The sequence below is a fragment of the Colletes gigas genome, unplaced genomic scaffold (assembly GCF_013123115.1).
Source record: "Colletes gigas isolate AHSC1104 unplaced genomic scaffold, ASM1312311v1 Colletes_gigas_Sc00024, whole genome shotgun sequence".
NCBI lineage: Eukaryota > Metazoa > Arthropoda > Insecta > Hymenoptera > Colletidae > Colletes > Colletes gigas.
The window spans coordinates 77,306-100,534 of record NW_025106653.1 but is presented as its reverse complement, the minus strand read 5'-3'; the positions used below and the strand labels follow the sequence as shown (position 1 = coordinate 100,534).

Genomic DNA, 23,229 nt, shown 5'->3' with positions numbered 1-23,229 from the left:
ATGACATTACCTGCTAACTCATGTTACTGTTCTAAAATGAAACGCTATGTTTTGTACCTTTAAAAATATTCGACTATGTCCTTTTAAAATTTAAGATCCAACCCATACTTTGTATTAAACTGGCAAACGGGATCACCTTTCCTTTGTTTCTAGTTAGTTCTATTTAGTTCGTCATAACAAATTGATACGGTTATCTCAAAACAATCGAGGAAAATCATTTTGAAAAATGCTGCAGTGTGCACAATACTGGTAAAAAGTGGAATCTCATTTTAATTTATTAATTTTCAATCTGAAAGTATTTTGATTTTCAAAAATCGTATTAATAATATACATATGTGCGCTCATACATGGGACTAATAAAAATAAATTTCTTTTTTTTCAATAATTAAAATATGATCAGGGGGTCTTAAAAAGTGTATTTCCGTAAAATAAATTTTACAAAATTTTTTTTCATTATGGGTACTTTGCTTATGTGCGCCTACATAGGTCGGAAAGTAAAAATGCCTGGGCAGTCGAGAATCCAAATCGTATGCCGTTGACGGGAGGTCGGATTTCAGTTGTTAAGAGCGAGAAGGCAAATGTGAGCCTTTCTCTCTCAACTCACATGAGGTGATCCGAAATTACTTCGGGCAGCTTCGGAGAATCGAGAAAGAGGGCATGCGTCAGTTTGCCTTTGTCGACTTTCCGAAACTCCACGAGCTCACGTACGCGTATCTGGCATGTGTGCGTGTGCACCCGGCGGTGCTTTTCTGGCATCACTGCGCTGGACTGTCCCGCGAACCGCGTGTCATTTGATATTCGATTTTCTGTTTCGTTGCGCGCGCAGTATCGTGGCCTGCCGCCATTCCGAATTTGTTCGCCGCGCGCGCAGCATTGTCGCGTGTCGCCATTCCGAATTTGTTTGCCGCGTGTGTAACATCGTGGCGTAGCACCGCATCCAACAAAGACCACGTTGTGCGTACTAATTACTGTATCTGTTTCAAATTTATTGTGGAGTACCGCTTCTCATTGGGGTGACACAGCACCCTTGGCATTCTTGACGCTCTCGTCCCTTGGCCGCAGCTTTATCGTGTGGACGCAAGAGCCGGATCAACAAGTTGTCGACATGAGGCTACAGGCGTTCCAGCCCCACGTTGGACGTCATAGATCCACGCCGGCAGTGCTACTTGAAGCTCTTTTGTCTGTCCGCCACACTGTCCCACGAAGCGGAATAAACCAAGTAAGTCTCAGAAAATTTTCCTTTATCAATGCTGATAGAATCCTGTCGTAACAGTCTATCTTTTAACCGCTTCGAGACCACGAGCGAGACATCCCGCGAAACGGTTTCTGTTGCACGACGTCACGGACGAGATATCTCGCGTGTATTATTTACCAAAATAGGAGTTCTGGTTTGAAGAAAAATCATTTTACAAAACATCTTAGCAAATAATAAATGACACACGTTATTTTTAAGAACAGTTTCGCTTATTATTCGGTAATTATTTCCCGGGGGGGGGAGAGGTCTCGCCGATTTTGATGATTTTCGAATATGTTGTAGAAATCAACATTTTGAACAACTTTTTCCTATACATATAACCGCCGCTCGGCCTTAGTTTACGAGTGTTGTATATTCTTCAAAAGAAAGGTGTTTCTAAAAAGTACAATAATGTTTTTGTCGCTAAATAGTCTATTGGAATTCACAAATTCAACACGTTAATGAAGAACGCTAAGTTTTTTTTATTAACATGTGTATTCATTATATTTATCGTTTTAAAATTGTTGAGCCCAAATTTACAATTCCACATATAATGGTAAATATTTGTTCATCCTTCTTAACTAAGCCTGAAGGCATTCTATAACTTAAAACTTTAAATGTTTTGAGTCTCCAATTAGATTGCTCAATGTGCACTCAAGCTTTGGCAATCTCAGCACCAAAAAGTGCTTGGTCCTTCGACAATTGTGCTTTTTCTCTCAAGAAAGGAGGACGAATCAATTTTATGTCATTGTCTTTACACAATTTATCAACTGTAAGTCTCCTATCAACTATGATAGCGTAATATTTTGTAAATAATTAATGATGTTACTTTGTTCAAAAATTACATTATCGGAAGTTCTACCACCATACATGTTACTTATAAAACATATAAGACCGCCAAGAGTCACTACGGTCATGTACTTAATACTATATGTACATTTATACTGTGAATAAGTTGCTATTTGGCAACATAAATTTTTAGGTTTTTGTATAAATATTTTTGTGCAGTGTAATACAATCCTCACATCTTTTGAGATTATTAAAATAAATTGGAATATTCTTAGAAATTTCATCCTTATTAGGAAAATAAATTGCATTTTTTAAGCCAGGCATGTCAAACTCGTGTGATATTATGGGCCACATCATCTATTTTGTATTATGTTGGGGGCTGCATGTTTCAATGTTCAAAAAATTAACGAAATACGATTTTTAGAATGATTATAGTATGTATTATGTATCTATTATACTCAATACAAAGCTCAATGTATTGTATATTACACATACATAGTTGTTTTATATTTCATGTCATTTTTTAAACTAAAAATATTTTATATTTTATTGTATATTATACAATGTACAATACATACATTGACATTTTATATTTCATGTTATTTTTTAAACTTAAACTATAAATATTTTATATTTTTTATAAAAAACGAAAATAAAAGTTATAATAAGAAATAAACAAAATCACAGTTTAACTTTTTCACAGAGCAAGTCATCAAAATTTGGTTGAATATATTGAGCTCATGCAATTTTTAAAATTCATGATAAATTTTGATCGGTTAATCTTGACTTTTCTGAATTTTTGATATTTTTCATTAAAGAAAATAGTTGCTCGCATAAATAAGTGCTTCCGAACATAGCCAGTATACGCGTAACAAACGTTAAGATTTTAGGAAACCGATGTACAAATAAATATGTATAAAAATCTGGAATTCCAACATCCATACACTTTTGCTTCAGCAAAGAATCACATTGGATTTCAATTAATTCCATTTGTAAGTTTTCATCAACAATTTCAATATCGATAGATAGAGGTGAAGTAAAAAGACGAAATTGTAATTTACAGCTTTTAAAATCCGAAAATCTTCGATCGAATTCCGTTTCTAACAATTTAATTTTGTGAGCATATAATGTAAATTTTAATTTAGGTAATTTAAGCAATAGATATTGATAGTTTTCAAAGAGAGACAAGTTTTCTTTTTCTATTTGTTATCGCCGAAGTAATAATTTTTGTTTGAAAGCGTTAATATTATCAAATAACGTTGTAACAACATGATTTTTGCCTTGAAGCTTAAGATTAAGTTGATTAAGATGAGTTGTAATATCAACTGAAAAAGCCAGGTCCTTTATCCATTGTCCATCTTTTAATTCAGCTCATTCATAATTTATTGTTTCCAAGAGAATTATGATTTCGTCCAGCAATTTGAAGAATCGTTTTAACACTGTTAGTGAATATGTATCGATGACGGTATGGTTAAGCAACGACATAACGCATCGTGTCGATTAGAGATGGCGTGCAAAATCACTAACAGTTCACGTTAACTCTGATTGTAGTGTTCCGCTAACTCCCCTTAGTGGAAACTCAAGGAAGTAAAAATGCGCCAAATTTAAATTGTATAGTAATGTAGTCTAAGCAATGAAAAAGGCTGCTTGTTAGAATCTGAAGGTTTTAACCGGGGTCCGGACGATGGAAATGTCAGGGAGAGATTAGTTGCAAGTTTTATTTGTATTTTCGTTTATTTACAAAAACAGAAAAAAATAGAAAATTAAAAAAATAAGAATATGAAAAGAAATATATTTTATATTATTTTCTCCCAGGGTGGTCGGCCTCACCGACGTTGCCCTGGTTGTGGCGGCCCTTGAATTCTGAAACAAAGGTTCGGCCAAATTAAATACGTGCGTACACGTATTGTAAACACACGCTCGTCAGCTGTTCGCTTCGCTCTCCTAGCGGCTATCGGTGCACTTGGAGGGGGAGATCAGCTGTCGTTTAGCGTATTCAAGAGGACTGTATTTATTTATTGCTCGCTGATAATTATTATTTCAACTATCAACGAGACTTTGGCCCTGAACAGATGAGAATTCACACCTACCTGAACCTGACGCCCGACTTTCAAAAAGTTAATCTTTTTCAATTGCATCTAATTCTACGTCGTTTGTACCCGTTTGTACCACCCGTATTTTCGTTTGTACCTTAAGGGATGAAAAGGTATTGAGGGGTGAAAAAAGTCCAGAACCCCACTTTCATATTTTTGAATTATCTCGACGCCATCAGAAACAAAATCGTTTGTACCCGTTTGTACCACCCTTGTTTTCGTTTGTACCCTAAATGGTTCGGTTGAGCCACGCTTTGAAAAATCGTCAAGGGCTAACTTTGTCATTTTTCAATATTTTTCGACTGTTCTTGCGGGAGCAGTTTCCTTGACGTTTGTAGCCGTTTGTACCACCCGCGTTTTGGTTTGTAGTAGACAAGACTACTTGTGTTGTTCTCATATTAATAATTCTTTTCATAATGTTTAAAAGTAGTAATTAATGATTACTTAAATTATTTAAATAGTATAGTGTTGGGTGTCTAATTGCTCAGTGCTGGGGACCGGCCATGGATAATGGGGGAAAATGGAGATGAATCTGACACCTCTGATTTCAAGCCTCCCTGGGTTTTATAACTTAATGCTTCAGTCCAGTGGAGCGATAAAGGAACACAACCGCTTTTGCCATTAAGATATGAAAATACCAACCTCCGCAATTGTTATCAGAGCTTTGCCAGTGCGACATCAATAGCTTCCTGATAGTTTTACGATGAAAATGATACCAAACTCCACATAATTTGGATATTTTTTACCTGAAAAACCAGCGAATTTCTAATCCACCATGGTCGGTTTCATTCGTGGACAAAAACTTTTATTGCACACTTTTTAAATAAAGATATATTTACTTTACCTTATTTGGTAGTTATTTTAATTTTTACAATAAAAAACATGAATCTTACATGAGGTGCAAAAAGCAAGAAGTACCAAACACGGCATAATTTGGATATTTCTTACATTCTGCTCTACGTGTAAGTTTCATGTTTTTTTTACTGAAAACACTGAAATTACAGCCAAGTAAGGTAAAATGTCAGAAATGTGGTACGTTTTCTCCAATTGTGCACGGCCGGTGCACCGAACGGAACCGGCTGTGGACTATTCCGAAATTCGCTGGTTCTTTTTTGGGTAAAAACTATTTGAATTATGTGGTGTTTGGTTTCATTTTCATCGGAAAAACATAAGGAATCCACTGATATCTACTATTTTCATGAGAATCTGATGAAAAATATAAAAATTTTATGCGTAGATCATTATTTTACGATTGACTACGTCTATCCTTTGTTCTCCGCTGTGCGCGTATATACCTGTGCTCACTCGGGTGCCTAGGGTTGAATGGAAGATAACTATAAATTAAACAAAAGAATCAAATTGTTTATTCTTCATCGTATCGATATGAAGGTGGTATCAATGGATTCCTGGTGTTCTACCACTTAAAATAATATCTCATATCGCGTAAATCGGACTATTTTTAACGAAGTTAGGTTTCAATTATGCAACAACATTTTTCATGTAATTTCGTTAATTATTATTCAAATTATGTCGTGTTTCGCATTATTTTCATGAGAAAAGCATCAGGATTCGATTGATGTCGCTTCCGCAAGGTTCTGATAGAGAGTGCGGAGGTTGGTATTTTCATTTCTTAACGGCCAAACCGATTGTACTTTTTTTTTTGCGATTCGGTTTCCGCTACCTAACATTGTGGTGGAGAGAACTCCCGGTCAATTAGAGAAAATGTTCGGTGGACAGTTAAAGAGCCAATACTGTAGTAGTTTGTATAATGATTATTCAAATTACTGGAATTACTTAAATATTGTTAATTGTTAATATTCCACTAGATTTATTCAATTGTGGGCAATTTGAAAAATATATTCTTTGAAATATATGATTAAGACTGAACGCGGTAGTAAATTATTATTGGGTGTACGGCACATCGAGAGATTGTTTGGATGTTTTTCTTGTCTAGTCTAATGCTAAGTACAATACGGTGTTAACATTTTGAAGGAATAACATATATTTTTAGAATTACGACCGGAGACTTATTTTTCTAAAATAAACATTTATTATGATTTTTATTATAAAAAACGGAATTTACAAGAAAAGCAGAGGTATATTTAAAAAGTTCATTCCTTTGCGATGCAAATGAAAACAATACAGTCAGAATTTTATTTTTTCGTTTCGCCCTGAACAGATAATCCTGTTATAAACTCGATCTTTCCAATAGTAAATTAAAAACGTGACTTCGACCCTCGTGTAAAAAAACCCCCGCAGGAAAGCCTGCGATATTTACCTATAAAAAAAAAAGAAATTAATATATCATTCAAGTACTAATTAGTATTACAGTTTTCATTTTCTTGCATATTTACATATTTTCATTGTACGACCAACGAACGAATGGGCTTAATTAGTCCTTCTCGTTTCAAAGTGGGCAAATCATTGCTTCGTCTTATTTTAAACATAACTGCGGGAACTTTTAAAAAACGAAAATTAATATATTATTCAAGTAGTAATATAGCAACTAGAAATAAACTTTTTATGTTTTTGCATACTTACATTTTTTCATTTGTGAAGTGTCCGAAAATTACCATTTTTTGTTTTTGAAAACACAATTGCAACAGGTTGCATATTAGTTTTCTGATTTATTGTAGACTAATATGGAGATGTTTCTTTTCTTCAATAATTGTCTTAATGTGGCCATAATACCTTTTTTGGATTTTGAAACATCATCAAATATTTCCCAGCTTCCTGCTAATCTTCTACAGTGAGAAACATAGTGTCCTACACTGTTGGAATTTATATTCCCTACATACTCAATTGCTGAAACTAATTTAAATTTGGTGCTGTTAAATAGTATCTCTGTTGGTACTTGTAGTAATGTGAAAGTTCCTTCCCAATCATAAATATTTTCTGCTACGGCTAAATGTTTATACTGTAACGGCTCAAGATCAAGAATAAGTTGTCCGGGAGCAGTTGTAATTTTACCGATGTTACTTTTACATTTGCTACAATATTTTATTTCTCTAGGTGCAATTACTTGATGAAATGAACTTTTTAGTGCATCGATTCCATTTGTATAAAACGGTGTCACATTTACATCTATAACTGCTTTAAATTCTTCCTTAAAATAATTGCATGTTGAACATTCTTGTATAATTTTTAATGAATGTTCTCTTTCAAACAAAAGTTTGTTAATTAAACTACTAGTATTACACGCGCAGTCCATATAACTTAATTCTAACTTAAATATATTATTAAGTATTATAGCTCGTTCTTTGTAAATTTTTTTGCAAATACTATGTTCCGATTGTTTGGATAGATAAATGTAGGAATACACGCACTGTGGGGTGACAAGAGTTCTTTATTTTTTCGTTGTTCTTGTTTGAGCGCGCAAAACCAAGTGAAATCTTTTCACGCTCGTCTCCATGTCCACCCCTCGTTCGCACTGGCAAAGTTGTTAAACAACCCTGATTGGTTAACCCCACGCGTTGGGCCTTTCCAATCAGGGCCGTTTATTTTTCCCAAATCACCGCCTATTTCTTACGCCCACGGTGTGCTTGTTTTCGAAACGGCGCACAGTGGTCCGGATTGACAAATTTAGCGACATATTCATATATGATGGCGCAGCAGGGTTAGAGTGAACGTGTAGTTTATATGAACACAGTTTATTTGAGATATAGGCAATAAAAAATAGGTTACATATTTATAGAATACACAAATGGAGTAATATAAATGACAGTATATAATAGTAATAAACTTTTACGCGGTTACATCTTTAACACGTGCCACAAGCAACAAAAAACCACAGTAGCGAGCGAAGCGACGCGCCACGGCGGGCCCTAACATTACTCGCCGCGGGAATTATAACCCAATTACAATATAACTTTAAAACTATAGAAGATATCGGCATGAAACTTGAACTGTACATTGTAGGGATATTAAGTAAAATGTAGATTAAAGAAAAATTATTTAACAATAACAATTTATTATATTATAAATATAATTCAAAATAATATACAATATATTCCTTTATTTTTTATTAAATTATAATAGTAGTTCTTCCGCTTCTCTATCTAATGGCTTTACTTTTTTTTTATATGATTGTAAGCTGATTTTTGACATGTGTCGATCGGACGTTAATAACAGCCTGTAAAAAGTGTCAGTGTTTGTGGCTAATCTTGAAATTTTCCTCGTATAGCCGGCTCTGAATTTTTTGAAATCTTTATATCATGCTTCCTGAGCTTTCTCGGAAAGCTGTCCTATTGGTAGCAACGCATTTTCTATGATTTCTGCACCGTGAATTAGCAGTTTATGTAGTAGTAGTATCACTTTATTGCGTTCCCCTTAGGGTTACAAGCCTCCTCCTTACACCCTTCCTTAACCTAACTTATCTCCTACTCTTACTCTGCCGCTCCGCACGCTTTCCCCCTTTCTCTCATTCCGCTCGCTCTTAACCTACTCTTAAAGAATTAGCAGTTTATGTATTGATGCTGGCATATAGTACCAGCTGTAGAGGCTTACAAAATATTGCGCAGTCGTTTGCGTATATTGACGGAATGTATCAATGTCTATTTTATATGGAGAAGAAATAACCTGTAACATAAATAAATGCATCGTTTAATTAATGTTATATTAATGCCTATGTAAGTCTGTATTCAAGACTTAGCAAATAGAGGATTCGGATTTGTAGGTTATCAAATGGACACTCGTTGATGCAGAAAAACAACTGAATCAATACAATTGTCATTAATAATCATTAACAAATAGCCTTATTACTGAAGCACGTGTCTTTACCATGTGTTAGTTCTAACCTCCCCGCGTCGCCTCGCATGACGTTGTACCTGGTCGTGTGACCGTCAGAGTCAAGCGACCAAGTTTGGCGCGAAAGTACAAACTTACACCTATTTTTCATTAAATTGTGAGTCATAAACCGCGTTGACCATTATCTCGTCGGATGTTTTCTTTACTTGTACGACCAGTCGCTATAAAATCTTAAACCGATAAAAGAACAAACACTTAGCAATAACTATAAAATGTGTAAAAAGTCTGGAAATATTTCGCTGTACATGATCGAATGGTTCTGTAGCGTAGCGTGTAGCATGGTAGCGATAGACGCGACCATGAGTAATGACACTGACGACTTTAAACAATAATAATATGAAAAGTGGTTTAAAGGGGGAAGTGATTTTATGTGAACATTTAGGGGAAGATGTGCTGAAAATATTCCATTTAGTTAAAATACATGATCTTTTAAGATTTAAAAGATATTCCTTGCCAATTGTAAAGAATTTTGTACATTTTATTCATTTCATTCAGTATTACTTTTTAACCCTTTTAGTGCAGAGCGAAAAAGAGGTGCCTATGCGAAGATAACCGGCCGAATTTCACGATTTTACTAGGGCTTGGAAAAAGGCTCATAAAAACCAAACAAAATACAATATTTACATAATTCAAAAAGCAGTGTATTAAGGACGAGAATAGAGAATAGAACAATGACACTAATTTTTCTATATTCATTGAAAATTATGTAAATGACAAAGGTATAAATGATCATAAAGAAAATAAAAATTGAGTTCTCTCTTGCAAAACGTATTTGCACATATGAAAAGTCATCTTTTCATCATAACTTTATATAGACCATTTATTGCAAAGAATATACTTTGCATTTCCAATATATTTTGTAACAAAATAAATAATATTGCATAACAAAAATAGAGAATAGCTCCAATGTACATGGTAAGCGCCGGACGGATTATCTCTTCCGAAACAAGTAATTGTTATAGGTAATATAACATTGCTGAAACAAAATTATGTTATCATAAATATATTTGTGATATAATTTTGCATAATACTTCATTATAATAACATTAATATTTATATTTAGATATTGTAAATGTGTAACATTTTGTTATTATAACTCACCCAAATAATTTATTTAGCATTCGTGGCTACTAATGCACACACCATGCAATCCTTTATTGCACCTATTGCAAATTGTGCGTGATTTTCGTTTTGGCCCACCATCCTTTCTACTGCACACCACGCAAACTCTTTCCAGTCTTCCTGGAAGTTTTCGTACGCCTATGCATGGCGCATTTGTGGATGTTTCAGCCAATGGTCTTTCGGGTGCTATCCTCTTTACTGCCATCCATTCTCTGGTTATCGACTGAATAATATCAGTTATAAATTCGAGTCGTGTTTTGGTTCTGCCTTCTGTATTCTGCTGATATAAGATGTAGGCATTCAACACCATTCGAGAGAAAATGGCGAAAACTACTTTTTTTCCAATATTTGACTGTTCTTCTTTCGTCCAAATAGGAATACATCATATCTGATGTGTCTATGCCTCCCATATGTTTATTGTATTCATTTACTATTGCTGGTTTTTCGATCTGTCTCTGTTCACTATTTTTTCTAATTGTAATTATTTCATTTTGAGCCTTTTCGTATGTCGATAGGAGTAAAACATTCTTCTTTTGTGATTTTTTCCCCCGGTATGCTAATAATAATATTTCCTTATTTCGGGCGTACTTAGATGCGCCCTCTTGCAATTTCTGCTTCAGAAATGGTGGAATATATTTTCTATTACTTCGGATTGTGCCAGTAAAATATGTCTGCTTTTCAAACAAAGATCTTGCTAACGGGATGCTTGTAAAAAAGTTGTCGGCTACCACGTGATACCCTTTCATAAAATAGTTGCCCATATTCAATAATTTATGTACTACGACATAACTAAGACCGTTTTCTTTTATTTCTTCTTTATCTGATTGATGTGAGGCTCCTTTATAGCAAAAAAATGATAGACAATAATGGGTAACAGCATCAGTCAGCATCCAAAATTTGATGCCCCATTTATGATGCTTTTTATTTGGCAGATATTGGGTCAACGACGTTCTACATTTCGTGCCGACTAACGATTCGTCAATACTCAAATGTTGATGAGGCGAATAATGATATCGGAATTTATTATTCGCGTGGGTAACAACTGGTTCAAATTTTGCTGTAGAATCATATCCAGGGCTATTACGTGCTGCTAAATTATTATTGTCTACGACATGGAAAAACCTGCAAATTAATTGGAACCTATTTCGGCTAAACATTTGGCCAAACCATGGGATGTGTCTATGGTTTGTTGACCAATAACTGAAAAGTGTCGGTCTACATGTGATACCCATTTCTAAAAGAACGGCAACAAAAGCTCTCATTTCTGACACTGTGGTTGTCTTCCACTCTGCTGCTCTGGATCCTGATGGTATCTTGATTTTGTTGAGAAACTGTCTGGCATATCGGTTTGTTTCACTCCTCAATAGGCTCAAAAAGTCTTTGGTAAAAAATAAATCGAAATATTCCCTGGGTGTAGAATTTCTCGGTAGCATATGTTTAGGCCCAGCAATTTCCATAAATTGTGGGCGAGGATTATATTCGCTGTCATTGGCCACGGTAACTTCACGGAAATTGTGCAATGCTTCCTCAATATCGTTTCCCTCAAGGTCTGATTCGTTATCACTAACTTCACTATCACTATATATTCCACGCGGATGCTGACTACTTGGTGCCACAATTTCATCGTCGTCACTATGTACTTCATCCATCTGGTCAAGTATTTGGGCTAATTCGGCTTCATCCATGACGATGTATTTTTTTATAAAAGGTCGGTGGCAAAAGTTTAGAAATCCTGTGTTGCTAATTATAGGTTTGTCAAAAACAAAAATGTTTGACACAAGTGGAAAACAACGGCAATAATAAAATTGACCCTTTTCGAACTGATACTGCGACGAAATGTACTGCTCACGACATCGATCAAGGAAAAACTAATCGCTGCCTCGATGCGATCTTATTTCGTGACAGTTTACATAGAGTTGTTTATATTTATAAGAATTCAAAGAGCTATTGACATGATCCGATAAGGGTCCAACGACGCGATGCCGCGCCGCCTGTGTTGAATTTCTACCGTATTGCTCTAGCGTATAAGCAGTCTCGGCATCAACCGGCATAGAATATAAGTAAAAGTTAAACCGAAAAAATATTTTTTTTAATTCTCTCGTAATGAAATTAGAGCATTTATAACGTATTATAAATTTATTTTGAGGTAGAGTTCTCTCGCAATGCGAATAGTAAAGCGCTATAAGGTGCGGGCCGATATATCGGCGCTGGCACATTTCGCCAGTGCAGCAAAGGCCGATATATCGGCCTCCGGCACTAAAAGGGTTAAACATATTATGTACAGTAATTATTAATGAAAGCATCGTTTTTCACTGCAAAGAAATACTCTTGATTAAAACCGAATGAAAATATTAAACGGGACTGTTAAAACAACGCAATGAAGAAAAGCAATTTTTTGCGGTGAAAATGGTAATTTTAAATCGTTCAACTTTAAAGACTTCTACAAATTACAATTTCCATAAAGTTTCACAAACATTTCCATTTTTGAGGCTGATGGACATTCAGAAAACAATACTAATTCATTAAATTTTGATATTAAAAAATTTATTTTTCTGCGAAATGTCGCTAAATATCTCGATCCGGACCACTGTGCGGCGTGGTGATCGAGGGGGACGACGTTGCACCCTCACTGCAAGATTTCCTTCGGGCCACCCGCTCTGGGCCCACTTGGCGAAACTCCGATCGGTACGCGTCGAGTGTCCTCCGGAAATCCCTAATTTACAACGGTCTCTATTTGCTCTTGAGGGGCTTAGAAACAGAATTTACTAAAAGCATTCGCTACGCTAGTCTGGGAAATATCTTCCTCCAAAACAGCTTCGACGAACGAGAGTCGTAAATTACGTGGGCCGTTTGCACGAGAGAAAAACTTTCCCATGTGCGTACGACTGGTCGCTACACGATAATTCTTTTATAAATATAAATATCGCTTTTTGTGATTCTTTAATATACGTATTATCACTATTCCTACCGACACTTCACGTATACCTATTCCTACCGCGGCCGGTCAAATGACCGGTCTTTCACAACTTATATTTTTCAATATTGAATGCAGACCAATAGCCAGCTTACCAGTATAAAAATATATTTTCTTTTATTCAAGAGTACATAATCTACATTTTATTCTTTTTCGTCGCATTTTTTACAAATGGGTTTCTCAACTGTACATTTTCCGCATACGTACTTTTTACACTTTAGACAGATTTTGTTCGTCTTATTATCTTTACAATACCTTATCTGACATGTTTTCCGTTCACGAGAACCTGTACTTGTACTTGCGATGGGTATTGGTTGATTTTCTTTGCCGAGCTCTTGTTGGTATTCGATGGCAAGTTCTTCTGCCAATTGGAATAGAAATTCCTGTCTTGTAATTTCTCCTCCCGTAGTTTCTTTATATAACACCCATGCATTTATCCCGGCTAAATCCAAGATATTAAAAAATACTTGCAAAGGCCATCTCCGAGATTTAGATTTTACTGAATAATTTCTGGCCATTTGGTCGGTCACATCTACGCCAAATTTGGTGCTATTATACAATTAAATTGTCTCCGGTGTTCGGGTGTCATTTTCTTCAACTTGTACGGAGTTGTGCATTGAACTGAGAATTAGAACTTTCTTTCTTGGTTTGGCTTTGTAAATTGTCAACATACAATTATTTGAGCGATAGAGTTTCGTTGAGAAAAGTGCCATGTCGTCGTTTTTCAGTTTTGCCAGTCTTGGTAGCTCTTTTCTATTTGCTCTAATTGTCCCAACAATCGTAGTTTTTTTTGCTAAAAGTTTTGTTGCTAAGGGTAGGCTTGTAAAAAAGTTGTCCGTAGTTATATTTCTTCCACATCCTACATACGGTGCTGCTCATTTCATAGTGACAAACTCTCCAAGAGGAACTGAGGGTTCTCTACTTTCATCTTTTCCCAAATATGGAAAGCCGTTTATTATATATTATATTTGCTACGTACACTACCGCTCATAAGTATGTGGACACTTCCTTAGTTCTTATATCTACCTGAAAAAAATTATGATATTGTGGGATCGGGAAGATAATGACTCCGCTCTGTTCCGTTCCGCACAATTGTATTGTTGCTGTCGTACAACGACGTGACTCGTGGTGCGGGTTACGCTCGACTCTCTGGTACGATCATCGCCACCGTACCAAGAGGCCTTCAAAAACAAAAGACGGTCAGAGACGACGACAACGGCTTTTCGGCTCACGCGGCTCTGGTCGTCTCGTGTGCAACCATCGTCTCGTGTGCAACCATACATTGTAGCGGCTTCGAACGGCTAAGGCGTATGTGGTGCCTTGGCCGCCACACTACCCCCCTGCCAGTAATTGGCACAATTACGAAAAATTGACCGACTACATTACCACTACCATTTACTCTATTATATAAAATACGTTATCCTAACTAAGATTTACATTACAGTATTTGAACAGAGTTGAAAAAAAAAGGAATTTACATGGAGTTTAATATATAATACGTAATACCTAAAAATACATGAAAGTACATAAAAGTGATGGAAAAAAATAAATGGTATATGATACTTATTATAATAATGCGCAAGCCTTAAGTACTACCGCGTAATTTGAAATCGCTCGGGAAAACGTACGCGTCTACCTGAACGCGTGACACGTTGCTGTATAACCGGCGCATTGTCAGGTACGTTTGTTTGTGTGACCGGCTGATTTTCTATGCTCACGGGATCCGGTCTGTTTTCTGCTAGCATATAAGCAGGCTTTAGCCTTTCAATTGATATATTTATTTCCTTACCTCTAATGTTTATTGTAAATGTTTTTTCGCCTCGGCGCACTACGGCGTATGGACCTTCATAAGCGGGTTGTAAAATAGTTTTGGCTGAATCTGTTCGGATGAAAACATGTGTTGAACTGCTAAGATCTTTGAAAACGAATGTACGATTAACGGAATGGCGTGATGCATTAGAGGGACTCAATTTAGAAAAATGGTTGCGTAGTCTATTAGTAAAATCGGAAGCATTTTCTGTGCCTTCCGCTGAATGCGAAGACAAGAACTCTCCCGGTAATCTTAATGGCTCGCCATAAACTAATTCCGCTGAGGTAGCGCCGAGGTCTTCTTTCCAGGCGGAACGAATACCGAGTAGAACCGTCGGAAGTATTTCTGTCCACTTGTCGGATCCGTGGCACCTTATAGCCGACTTGAGCTGTCGGTGAAAACGCTCTACCATCCCATTGGCCGCTGGGTGATACGCCGTTGTGCGAAGGCGTGTGGATCCAATTAAATTGTTCAGCGCAAAAAATAATTTGGATTCGAATTGCCTACCCTGATCGGTGGTAATCCGTACGGGAGCACCAAACCGCGCTACCCAACCGTCATAAAAGGTTCGAGCTACGGTTTGGGCCTCCTGATCGACCATGGGGAAGGCTTCCGGCCACCGCGTATATCTGTCTACACAGGTCAGACAATACCTGAAACCTTCGGACACCGGTAAAATTACTATGTCTAAATGAATGTGTTCGAATCGCGCAGAAGGTTTAACAAATGTAGCCAATGGTGCAGTCACATGACGGGAAATTTTTGATCTTTGGCACGGTATACAGCAACGTGTCCACGTGCGAACATCTCTTTTAATCGACGGCCAAACATAACGTTGCGTTATGAGCTTGATCGTCGCGTTAATACCTGGATGTGATAATACATGTAACATATTAAAAACTGCGCGTCGGAAAGGAGGGGTGACATAAGGTCTTACATTCTTAGTCGAAATATCGCAAAAAATTTCGGAAGACGTGCCAGGCAACGAGACTTTGCGTAATCGCAGGCTAGATTCGCTATTCAACAACCGCTGCAACTCCTCATCCTGGGCTTGCGATTTTGCCAATTCTTCGAAATTAATCGAGTGGTTAACCGTTTCCACTCTGGACAGTGCATCGGCAACGACGTTGTCTTTACCGGAAATATGTTGAATATCTGTAGAGAATTGCGCAATGTAATCTAGGTATCGGAATTGTCGAGGAGAGCATTTATCTAATTTCTGTTTGAAAGCGAAAGTTATGGGTTTATGGTCTGTAAAAATCGTGAAATGTCTGCCTTCGAGCATATGTTTGAAATGTTTTATTGCTAAATAGATAGAAAGTAGTTCCCGGTCGTAAGCTGAATACTTCTTTTCGGCAGATCCTAATTTCTTAGAAAAGAATGCTAATGGTTGTCGTTCGTTGCCGACGCACTGATGTAAAACAGCTCCTACGGTGTAATCAGAAGCATCGCAGGTAACCGACAATGGAGCGTTGACCGCAGGATGAGAAAGCAGGGTTGCGTTTGCTAAACTATTTTTGGTATTTTCGAAAGCCTGACGCGCTTCCGAAGTCCAGGCTATCGAGGTCTTGCCCTTTAAATTGCCGGCTAGAAGGTCGTTCAAGGGTGCTTGAAAGCGAGCGGCATCTGGGATAAAACGGCGGTAAAAATTAAGCATTCCCAAGTACTGCCTCAAATCCTTCGCGTTTTTCGGAAGGGGAAATGACTTTATGGCTTGTACCTTGCCGGGCAAAGGTTGAGTGCCGCTTTCATTTACCCGATAGCCTAGAAATTTAACTTCTTCCTGTCCGAACGTGCATTTATTCGGATTAACAACAATGCCATAATCTTTTAATCGTTTAAATAATAATTCTAAATGGCGCAGGTGATCGGCTTGGGATTCTGAGGCGACCAAAATGTCGTCTATATACGCGTAACAAAAATCGAAACCGCGTAAAATTTCGTCGATAAAGCGCTGAAATGTTTGCGCGGCATTTCGTAACCCGAACGACATGTACGGGAATTCAAAAAGCCCGAACGGCGTTGTAATGGCCGTTTTTCCGACGTCTTCCGACGCAACCGGAATCTGATTATAAGCTCGGACGAGATCTATTGTGGAAAATACCTTTTTGCCACTCAGTTGTTGCGCAAAATCCTCAATGTGACGCACGGGGTATCGGTCGGGAATTGTCCGTGCGTTTAACGCTCTATAGTCACCGCAAGGCCTCCAAGCTTCTTCGCCCTTCTTCGGAACCATATGAAGGGGTGCTGACCACGCGCTCTTCGAAGGACAAGCGATGCCCATCTTCACCATCGCGTCGAACTCCTTCTGGGCAGCCCTGAGCCGGTCCGGTGCAAGCCGCCGCGGCTTGCTGGAAACGGGTGGTCCAGGGGTTGTCTCGATGTAATGCACCGTTTGGTGCGTAGTCCTCATCGGGGTGCCGCTAGGCCGTGTAAGTTCCGGCATCTGCATCAGGAGCTGGTGGTAAACGGTAGTCCCTGCTACTGTCTTCACCGACGGCGTTTCATCCTCGGCTCGTGTTCCGCGGACCGTTAACGACGTGGTCCGATCGACGAGGCGACGATTGCGGATGTCCACCATAAGATCGAAGTGATCGAGAAAGTCTACCCCGATTATGGGTTTTGTAACATCCGCAACCACGAATCGCCATACGAAATCCCGTCGTAGGCCGAGGTGCAGGTTTAACGACACTGTCCCGTAGGTGTTAATTACACTCCCATTCGCCGCCGCCAGCTGGTACTCCGATCTTTCTCGCAATCCGCCTAGCAGGCGGCGCGGAAAAACGCACAAATCGGCCCCGGTATCCACTAAAAATTCCGTCTTCGAGCTGTTGTCTAAGATGAAGAGGCGGCGTGATGCTGGATTTGTGTCGCTGGCCGCCATCAACGACTCCCCAGGTCGTTTCCCTGATCCGTGGCGTTCCAATTGCACGGTGCAACGCACCTCTGCGCGGCCGGACCGAACCGCCAATGGTACCAGCATTTCCCTTGATGGTCCATTTGTCCTCCCGCGGGCCGCTCTCGCGATCGCGATAGAGATCGTCTGCGGTAGCGCGAGTTTGGATGATTTCGGTGGGTCCACCTGCGACGGGAAGATTGCCCCTGGTCCACCAAGGATTCACGGATGGCAGAAATTTCCTGCCTCAAGGAAAGAGCCAATTGTGACATCTTAATGTTTAACATGGCCTCGATGCTCGGGCCCGGCGGGGGTATTTGGCAGGATGCAGATACGCTCGTAATCGCGGCCTCCGTGACGTGTACCCGCGGTGTCATCGTATCCGCAACAGCGTCTGCCAACTCTGCCACCTTATCCAGCGGGGTGTCCCGCTGCGTGGCTAAAATCACCTGCATATTAGCAGGTAGTCGGCCCATCCAAAGCGTCCGCAATACACCGTCCGAAAAAGCCGTACCGGCCAATCCGCGCAGGTGACGAAGAAATTGGGACGGTTTTCTGTCCCCGATTTCCTCGTGTTCCAATAACCGCCGCGTTTTCTGTTCCTGCGACGCACTAAGCCGGCGAATGAACTCATTTTTTAGCGTCGTGTACGGATCCGTGGCCGGGGGATTCATGATAATGTCTCTTACTTCCGCGGCGTGTCGCGCACTTAACGCGCCGAGAATGTACCCGAATTTCGTGGTCTCCGACGTTACATTGGATACCTCAAAACTTCTCTCTACCATTGAAAACCACATCTCCGGGTCTCCCGGACAAAACTCGGGTATCCGTACAGCGACGCGATCAACTGCCAACGGCACACCCGCGGATGTCCCTGCGTTAACGTTAGGGTCAGTCATTTTACCAGTCTTAGTCACAAAAAAAAAAATAGTTTCACCGCACACACACACCGCGCTTACTATTTGTCAGACCGTGTCCTTTTCTTATGTCCTTAACACTATACACTTATTTCTCTACACTAACTAATATTGTCCGTATACAAAAATGTCCAAATTTTCTTAAAAAAACTTTACTTGCGCGGCGAGATCACGTCGGGGTCACCAATGTGGGATCGGGAAGATAATGACTCCGCTCTGTTCCGTTCCGCACAATTTTATTGTTGCTGTCGTACAACGACGTGACTCGTGGTGCGGGTTACGCTCGACTCTCTGGTACGATCATCGCCACCGTACCAAGAGGCCTTCAAAAACAAAAGACGGTCAGAGACGACGACAACGGCTTTTCGGCTCACGCGGCTCTGGTCGTCTCGTGTGCAACCATCGTCTCGTGTGCAACCATACATTGTAGCGGCTTCGAACGGCTAAGGCGTATGTGGTGCCTTGGCCGCCACAATATCTTTGGTAAATTTGATTACTTTGCATGTATTCTAGCTCGTACAGTATTAGAGAAGATATTTGAGTAATAATTTATTAAATATCTCACCGATAACTATATAAAATTATTATATTTCCTTTTCGTCTACGTATCCACCGCGTGCTTTTATGACCGCGTTTACCAGTCGTGGCATCCTGGCTACTAACTTTTTCATTATTTCTGTATCAATGAGGTTCCACTCAGAATGTAAGATTTCCCACAAATGTTTTTCTGACTTGGGACATCGTTTTCTAACTTGTCTATCTATGTGATCCCATAGTTTTTCTATGGGATTCAAATCGGGCGATTGGGGTGGCCATACCATCATTTTCACTTCAAAATTTTCTTGCAATTGCTGTAAATAATTTCTACATATTGTAGAAGTGTGCTTCGGGTCATTGTCGTGCATAAATGTAAAATTGTGGCCAATTATGCGGTGTCCAGATGGAATTGCATGTTCTCTCAGAATGTTCAAATACCCTTCTTTTCTTAAAATTCCGTTTATTTTTGCTAAATCTCCAGTCATATTGTTCCCAAAGCATCCCCATACCATCACAGAACGACCCCCATGCTTAACTGTGGGCACTACACAATTGTCATTTAGTTTTTCAGAAACTTTTCGGCGCACAAAAACACGTCGCTTGGAGCCAAACACTTCGAACTTCGATTCGTCAGACCATAACACCTTGTCCCAGTCTTCCAGTGCCCAATTTTTATGGCATTTAGCCCACTGAAGCCACTTTTTCTTATTTTGTTTTTTTAAGAATGGTTTTTTCACTGCAACACAGCCTCTAAGACCGCCCTCCTTAAGACGCCTTTTCACTGTCGAAACCGAAATTGTGCCGTCCCTATAATTATTAATATCTGCAGTTATTTCGGGGGCTGTGTCTCTCCTATTTCTTTTACTTATGGTTATAATATGGCGATCTTCTGCCTCAGTTGTTTTTCTGGGTCTTCCAGGTCTTTTTACAGAGGAACAAACTCCTGCAACACTGAACCTATTGATGCTGTAGCTCACACAAGACTTCGAAACTCCTACTTTTTCGGCAATATTCCTTATAGAATACCCTTCTTTCGATAAAGTAACTATTTTCGAACGCATTTCGACGCTTATTTCGCTTCTTTTCGTGCCCATCGTGCTCTTCCAAGTATTTAAACTGAACTGATCTAGGCAGATCACCAGAGTGATCGCTGTGCTCTTATCTAACAGTCTTTCGTTTCGAATTACATTTCCAAATGTTTATGCTACTCTGAAAAAGGCAACAGACCACACTCAAGTGGTGCAGCCATCGTAAACTGCGAGAAAATAGCCTTACAAATCGTACGCACGCAACGAAATATAACGCAGCTTTCCACCCATCGGATAGACTTTTATTTATATAAGTAAATTGCATAACTAAATTGTTAAATTAGTACTACTAGAATACATTACATACATACAGTATTGTCTCTATAGAAGCGACGCTCTCGGGGCTCAACGCTCGGCTATATCGTGGACGAGAAACGATTCTTGATACTTTGTTGACGCCTACTGGAGGCGGCGAGTATAGAAAAGAACAGCGAGCATATGACAAAGAGGGACTGAGCGGCCGAGCATCGCCGAATTTGCTATCGCTTCCTTCGCTTCGGGTCGGCTGTAACGAAACACAGGCGATGTTTATGCGAGCCTATACGAAATCGGTGTTCTAATTCTGACTTCTACCTCTCTTGGTAGAGGTCGCAGAATGAAATACTGATTCTGTATAGGCTCGCGTAAACATCGCCTGTGTTTCGATACAGCCGACGTGGAGTCACTTGAGCGATGCATGCCTTTGATTTCTTATTGCGTTAGTAAATAGGACCTAAATTGTATATCGTATTTGGTGTCATTTTAATCAGAAAAGTGTCACGAATATGTTGATGAAGTTTGAAAAAAGGAAGAACAAAAATAAAGATGAATTTCGTTGTTGATTTAATATTGTATATGTACTAGTTAAATCGTGTCATAACTTCAGTACATATATGTATGTATCGATCGTTTACTGCAATAGTGATATAACCCGAAAAGATATACATAACTTGCGAATTTAAACTGTTTAACCAACTTATTTTACTCTGAGTTGTCTCACGATTTCGGCAAATAAATGATAGGTCAATTAAATTACAATTCCTTTTTTCAGATGAGGATACACTTTAAAGAAAGGTCAAATGTATATTATAATTTATGAAAAACAATAATAAAAATTATGTTGTACTTGATCTTAGTTAAATCAGAAAACTGTCACAGACATGTTAAAAGTTTCAAAACAAGAAAACGAAAAATAAAAAATTTGTATTATTGCACTAGTGTTGCCTTAGTAATTTGAGCCCGTATCGTATGACAATGTTCGACGACCGACTGTCAAACGCGCCGCTATCTTGGGGAACCGCCCATAGGAAGGCATACTCGCCGATACAGCGAGTGCTTAGTTCTAACGGTACGCAGTGGGGATAAGTAGAGGGGATATGATATTTGCCTATATCGTGGACGAGTTCCGAGCTTATATAGAGAAAATACTGTATACCTAATAGAATTTAGCAAGAAACATTATTTAATAATCGAAATATACATAATATATCACAAATTTCGTGAATGCGTTAAGTGTCCACATACTTATGAGCGGCAGTGTACATCGGATGCTAACCATAATTTTATATCAAATTTGTCCGGTTTATTGGGTATGTATTGAGTGAATCTACACCTTGCTTTCGTTGGAAACAATTGTTCGTCAATAGTAATATATGGTCCTGGTTTATAACAATTTTGACTGTTGTCAATAAACTTGTACCAAACTTCGGAAATCATAGCGAATTTATCGGTTTGTAACCGTTGGATTCGTTGATTTCTGTCGTCAAATCGAATAAATCTCATAATCTCCGTAAAGTCATGTCTACTCATAGTATTTGAGAAAAAAGGCGGGCCCCACTTTTTATTCCATAGAAGTGCTATATCTATATTCTTAGCCTCATATGCGCCGCGTGCATACAGAATTGCAAAAAATGCATATAACTTTGCAGTAGACAGTTCCCATTTATATCCCAACACTCTAAATGCCTCTGCCTCTGTGCACTTTCTTATAAGTTCGATTATATTCTTATCAATTATCACAGAAAATGCCGTCCTAACTTCGCCTTTCATAATATTACATACGTTTACTGTACCCAGTCGGGCCTGATGTTTCCCTAAAAATATTATGACCAGGTGCTCTTCCAGGATTAGACCCTATTTTTACTTCCTGCCAAACAGTTCCGTCCATCGCAATTTCGCTTGCCTCTTCCTCATTCTCACTATCGGAACTAACTAAAAATCTCCTCTTTCGTCGTCTACGTACGTTCGAAATATTCTCTTCGTTCTCATCGGTGTTCGAGTCGGTTTCAAGTGGATCATAATTTTCCGTATTGTCATTTTCCATATCCAGAATTTCCTGATCATCTTCAGAACATTCTGCATCGATATCATTTATTCTCTCTAATAATACATTCGCACTCCTCAAACGTCTTGACATTTTGGGTAAATATTCAACGGAGAAAATAAAAACTAAAATATGAAAATGTAAATCAAAATAGATAAAAAAATAAATAAAAGATAAAATGTGAAACTTACTGCGACGTATTGTTAGTCTTGTTCACTATTTTGAAAATTGCACTTATAACACGTAATACGATATAAAATATTACAAAATAATAATAAAAGACTGCCAAGTATGCTCTTTGTGACTTTCACGTTTCGATGCACTCTGTTCGTGTCGCAAGACTATACTGATTTGAATTCATGAGAAGACGTCTACACATTTCCTTCAGTTATAAGTTTATTTATTTTACGTCATAGTAGATAAGATGGCTTAAGAACATTCGAGGATCTGGACCGTATCGGATATCAATCAAGCAAATAAACACCGCTAACCCGATAGTCGAGCGAGAACTGTAAACACTTGGAAGTGCCGTAAACCATTTTCTGGAAGGTACTTCTCGGATAAAATCGTGCCACAACTACATTACCTTTCGTTTGTAACGACTTTATAGTTTTGGCATTGAGTCTTAGAGAGAAACTATTACAAAAATGTATAAATCGTA

At 38.6% G+C, this 23,229-nt stretch overlaps 1 pseudogene; it reads right to left on the bottom strand.

The window, feature by feature from the left end:
- Positions 1–21,769: 21,769 nt before the first annotated feature.
- LOC122401352 lies at positions 21,770–22,661 on the bottom strand (annotated as a pseudogene).
- Positions 22,662–23,229: the final 568 nt, after the last annotated feature.